Here is a 6,273-nt window from a genome sequence, read left to right as displayed (position 1 = left end):
AGTTTAAATTCCGTAAATATGCGATCTTGTTCGTCTGCAGCAGTTGGATATCCCCCTCTCTCTCTCTCTCTCTCTCTCTCTCTCATATTCTCTGAACATCTCTCTCTCTCTCTCTCTCTCTATTCTGTGAACATGCAGTAAGTTGTTAGTCTCTCTCTCTCTCTGATTCCGTGAATATGCGATAAAGATGATCGTCTCTCTCTCTCTCTCTCTCTCTGATTCCGTGAATATGCGATAAAGATGATCGTCAGCGGCAGTTTTGATTCTCTCTCTGCCTCTAAGCTGTGCAGGATCGCAGAAGCCCTAGACTCTGTGCAGTGAGGATTAGTGCTCTTCCTTACTGATGTTCGTCAGAGTCGCCGAGCGTGACAGATGTTGAAAGGCACTTGGCTCGTTAATCGTCCCAAATGATGAGGATTGGCGGTTGGGTCACTTGAAAGGAGTCCTTTCTGAGCTGATGGCACGTTGGGAGAGATTTTAGCAAGGGGATGGGACTAGCTGGGTGGTATGGTGATGTGGTAGGAATACGGTCTAGGTGTCACATGGCTTCTCCCGAGTTTATTGGATGGGTAGGGTCACGTGACGCGCGCGTCTTTGCATTATTTTCTTGTTTGTTTATGGAAAATTTTATTTCTTTATTTTCTTGTTTGTTTATGGAAGAATTTTCTGCATGCCAGTTTGTTTCTGGAAGTTTCTTTCGTTGATGTGTTTGTGGGCGTTATGGGATTAAAAGATAGAAGATTGTTAATTTCTCTTGTTTTTTTAATGGTTCGGTGATAGCTCACTAATTTTTAGAACTTCGTGAAAAGCGTATATAAAAAACATAGGGAATTGCATATATGAAAAACCTTCGTGCATTGCGTATTCAACTTGCCAAGCGCATTCAGTTTGCAGCAATCTATAAATAGCCCGTGCCATTTATTTGTAAAAAAGCGTTCAATATACATATCGCCGAGTCCTGGCACGCATGCAATGCAAAACGTTGCGCCCGCCGTCATTTGCACGACTTTGGCATTTTGTCGCCTGTAGGTATCGATTTGACGGGCCGTTCCACCTCCTTCCTTCCTAACCTGTCAAGGTGGTACGCCGTCATTGTGGTGCCTCGTTTTGCTGCTGTTTCCCCCACTTTATAAGCGTAGTTTATATGTTAATTACGGTTGATTGTTATAGAGAAAAGTTTTTATACAATTGTTTCTGTTGTCTAATTGAGCACATAATCTGATCTGTATTTCATATGCATCTAGGTATGCCTTTACCAGCTAGACCTAAGTGTCTTGTTTATGCTGCTATGTTTTCCCTCACTTTATAAGCATTGTTTATATGTTAATTACGATTTATTTTTCTAGATAAACGTGGTTACGCGATTGTTTCTGTTGTGTGGTTGAACATATATGATGTATATAAGTTGTATTCCACTTTATTCCGTTTCATCTCGAATAGGCACAAGAGTCCAGTGACGACTGTACCAGCTAGACCTACTAGTAAGGGCTCTTTTATGCTGTTATGTTTTTCCCCACATTATAAGCATTGTTTATATGTTTGTTACGATTTATTTTTCTTGATAAACGTTTTTATACAAGCGTTTGTTTTGTTATTTATGAACTGAGTATATTCCAGTTTACTACGTTTCATATCGAATAGGCATATGCGTCTAGGTGTGCCTGCAACAACTAGACCTAGGTATGCTTACAGCAATCCTGACCATCCCCTCCCAGCTGTTAGAAACAGTAACAGTATTGTACCAAAGTGGTCTACGCCCTTGAGGCAGCAGATCACATGATATGTCGTAATCCCTTCCGTCAATGGTGCCTTCGTTGGCATGCGAGGAGTTGCCGACAAAAGGGCTGTTCATGATATAAAAACATTGGGGAAAGGGAAAGGAGAAGGTACGTCGGGTGGCCATTGGGTACTGACTGACTGCGTCACGATTTGGAAGCTAAGCGCATGTCTATTCATTTTGGAGCCTTTTTTAGAGGTCAGGGGATAATCTCTCTCTCTCTCTCTCTCTCTCTCAGACTAACACCAGGACGATTCAGAGAAGAACATGTTGACAATAAGTTTGTCATGTTGACGATACAAAATCCATCGCCAGGCCTCTTAGCTACACAGGAGTCTCTCTCTCTCTCTCTCTCTCTCTCTCTCTCTCTCTCTCTCTCTCTCTCTCTCTCTCTCTCTCTCAGACTAACACCAGGACGATTCCAGAGAAGAACATGTTAGACGTAAGTTTGTCATGTTGACGATACAAAATCCATCGCCAGGCCTCTTAGCTACACAGGAGTCTCTCTCTCTCTCTCTCTCTCTCTCTTTCGAGTTGTACTGAAAATTCCAGTCTTGACATCATCCGTTTGTGGTTGTCAGCATCTGAATATGAAACGGTAGTTGTAGTTTGATATTTGTAAATATAAATATAAAGAATATAAAAAAGTTACGCATGTATAAGGGACAAAAATTCTCTCTCTCTCTCTCTCTCTCTCTCTCTCTCTCTCTCTCTCTCTCTCTCTCTCTCTCATACTCAGTCCGCTGTAACCTTACGATAATGCGTCAGCATTTTATGCGTTTCCGGCCTTCTTGCCAAGCGTAGGAACGCGAGCATAAGCAGTAGTCATTATTTCCACGAATCGGTTCCTTTGTATCAGGATAATGGCTCAGGATATGTTGCCCGAATCTCTCTCTCTCTCTCTCTCTCTCTCTCTCTCTCTCTCTCTCTCTCTCTCTCTCTCTCTCTCATTGTTTTGAGAATCGATTTGATGGCGATGAATTTCCGGTATGCGCGTATTTTTGTTTATTTGTTTATATATATATATATATATATATATATATATATATATATATATATATATATATATATATATTTCACGAGTCGACACATTTATCTTCACTTGACAATGTACATGTACTGTATATGTATGTGTATACAGTATATATATATATAGTATATATATATATATATATATATATATATATATATATATATATATATATATATATATATATATACATGATATAGGTTAAATGTATACATGATATATTAAATATATGTGTATATATATATATATAATCAAGCCATGAAGTTATAATTCATATATACTTATCTATCTGTATGTATATAAGCTAAAAGCCATGCAGTTATAGTTACGACCTATCCTTATGTAGGTAGAACCTAACCAGGTTATTCAGTGCGATCTTTCAAACCCAACGCCACCTGAGAAAGCCTTCACCTTCAGTAGTGTCTAAATGAGCGTTTCAAGGTCTCACTCTTGTCAGGTGTGTTTGAATGTCATAGCTGGTATTTCAGTTGATACTTTTATCTCTTTCGGGGAATACTGGCTCAAACGAATCTGAAGCGTCCCAGTTTGACGAGAGGTGGCTAAAGCCTGCTTGCCTTTGTTGCGCGATTAGCTATGTAGGAGGTTTCGATTTTACGTTGAGAGTACGTGATTTATTGGCTGATTGTATCGCATTTCGTTGTTGTTGTTTTAGAATTGTTTAATTGCAAGTAGTGTTTTTGATTGATTTTTAGATTGCGAATGAATTTGGGTCAACTTTTTGGGAGTAGATGTTTTTGCAGGTCGTTGTATTATGAATGTTATTATGTTACTGGTGCAGAAGGTATTTAAATATAGGCCTATATATATGTATATATATACTGTATATATATTTAGGTGTGTGTCTGTGTGTACATACATACATATATATATTTGTACATTTATATATATATATATATATATATATATATATATATATATATATATATATATATATATATATATATATATATATATCTCCTGTGTAATATATATGTGTGTATGTATATGCGCACGTGTATGTGCGTAATGTTGTGTCGTGTTTTATAGCAAAGGAAGAAACTGTTTCGTGCAGAGGAAGATGTCGTAATCGGATGTTTGTTCTCGAGGCTCCTGTGTTTCTTTTTCAATGCGATGCTGATTATTATCCCCCTCCTTTCTCCCCTCTCCCCCATTGTTTATTCCACTTTGTGTTTCCGGCTGAATAAAAGATAATAGTAAAAAATAGAGATAAGAAAAGAGAAAGTTAAGAGAATAACAACACTCGCTTGCTTGGTTTGGTGAGATAAAGATTCTCTCTCTCTCTCTCTCTCTCTCTCTCTCTCTCTCTCTCTCTCTCTCTCTCTCTATATATATATATATATATATATATATATTCTCTCTCTCTCTCTCTCTCTCTCTCTCTCTCTCTCTCTCTCTCTCTCTCTCTCTCTCTCTCTATATATATATATATATATATATATACAGTAGATATATAACAATATATATATATATATATATATATATATACATATATATTTCTTGATTCACATTGGGATCAGAACCCAGGTCTTTCAATCTTGGAAGGCAAGGGCCACACCACCAACTGTACCACACAGGAAATTTATTGATGTTCCACACGTGATTGAGTGTTGATTTCTCTCTCTCTCTCCTCTCTCTCTCTCTCTCTCTCTCTCTCTCTCTCTCTCTCTCTCTCTCTCTCTCTCTATATATATATATATATATATATATATATATATATATATATATATATATATATATATATATATATATCTATATATATCTATTTTATATATAGTCTATATATATATACTGTATATGTTATATATATATATATATATATATATATATATATAAATATATATATATATATATATATATATATATATATATATATATATATATATATATATATATATATATATATATATATATATATATGCGTGCATCAATTATCATAAATGAAAGTGACATGTTTAAATATAGCTGGACACGAAACATATATGTCTATTTAAATATAGGCCTGTTATGATTACGATCTTTTGGCTCTTGCACGATTAGGCTTATAGCCTATATGACCTACGTGGCGTTTTTCCTTAATACTGAAGGGCAAGGTTAAATGACATTTTGCAGAGCACATGAAATTAATGATGCAATTATTTAAAAAATATATATATTTTGCACTCCACTGAAATGTTAAGTACTCTCTCTCTCTCTCTCTCTCTCTCTCTCTCTCTCTCTCTCTCTCTCTCTCTCTCTCTCTCTCTCTCTCTCTCTCTCTTATCAACAAAGATAATTATGGCAATATTAATGAGTACGATAATATATAATGGTAATTTTAGCAAATATTAATCATGGACTGGGACTACAACAACAATAATAATATATAATAATAATAATAATAATAATAATAATATAATAATAATAATAATAATAATGAAGAATGGTTGACTGGGTGCTTTTAAAGGTCCAATACAGCAGTTACAACAAAATAATAATAATACTGCAAAAAATGTTATGATTAATTGACTGTTTGATTTTGACAGTATAATGGCGTCTCAGGAGCAGTGGTCACCAAAACACTGGGCGTCATTCGTTGGTTTATTACTGAAAATTATGATTATTTTGATAATTTCTTATTAATATAAAGTACATAGCTGACAACTGACATGTTTTTAAATGGTGGCTGTTAGCTGGCACTGATTATATTGATGATTATTGTTAAATGTTTGGAGGTTGGATGTGCAAAATGTTGATGCTGAACTACATTAGAATTTGATGATGTTGACCCAAAGTTACATTTGCTTAATTTACCTCGCGAGACTGTGGAACAGCCTCCCTTCAGAGGATGTCGTGCAATTGGAACTTCAGAAGTTCAAGCGAAGATGCAATGCATTGCTATCCTAGTGCAATTCTCCATGTATTTTAATAATTCACTTACGTATTTTCTTATTAATTTGTTAATTTTTTTTTTTTTTTTTAAAAATTATCTCTTCTTTCTGTATTTCCCATTATCTTCTGTTACTTTCTAATGAACAACACAATATTCTTTGGAAGCATGAATTTCAAGTCATTGTCTCCTTTGGTGGGCTTTTTCCATATGAACCGGGTTCATTTTCTGAATAATAATAATAATAATAATAATAATAATAATAATAATAATAATAATAATAATAATAATAATACTGTTTGCAACAGTATGAGATGGGATGATATCGAGTTTGTACAGTTTAATCTTTTGTTATGCTTATAAAAGTGGTAGGTTACTTTCACATCGAACCGATAAAGACATTGTTTTTATAAGAAAAATTTTATAATAATGTTTTTATAAGAAAAAGTATATATAAATTAGGAAATTTTTTGTAGGTTACTTTTACATCGAACTGACAAAGACATTTGGTTTTTATAATACAATTTTCTTTACTAATGTTTCTATAAGAAAAAATTTATATATAGCCTAATTAGGAAA

The 6,273-nt window shown here is 34.5% G+C and overlaps 1 protein-coding gene across 2 annotated transcripts in view; it reads left to right on the top strand.

Moving 5' to 3' along the window:
- Nucleotides 1-6,273, top strand: part of LOC136833408 (TBC1 domain family member 12-like) — a 65,017-nt gene that overhangs the window by 7,086 nt on the left and 51,658 nt on the right. The window lies entirely within an intron of this gene.

The sequence above is a fragment of the Macrobrachium rosenbergii genome, chromosome 51, assembly GCF_040412425.1.
Source record: "Macrobrachium rosenbergii isolate ZJJX-2024 chromosome 51, ASM4041242v1, whole genome shotgun sequence".
Taxonomy (NCBI): Eukaryota; Metazoa; Arthropoda; class Malacostraca; order Decapoda; family Palaemonidae; genus Macrobrachium; species Macrobrachium rosenbergii.
The sequence above is the reverse complement of the archived record's forward strand: the minus strand, read 5'-3'. Positions and strand labels throughout refer to the sequence as shown.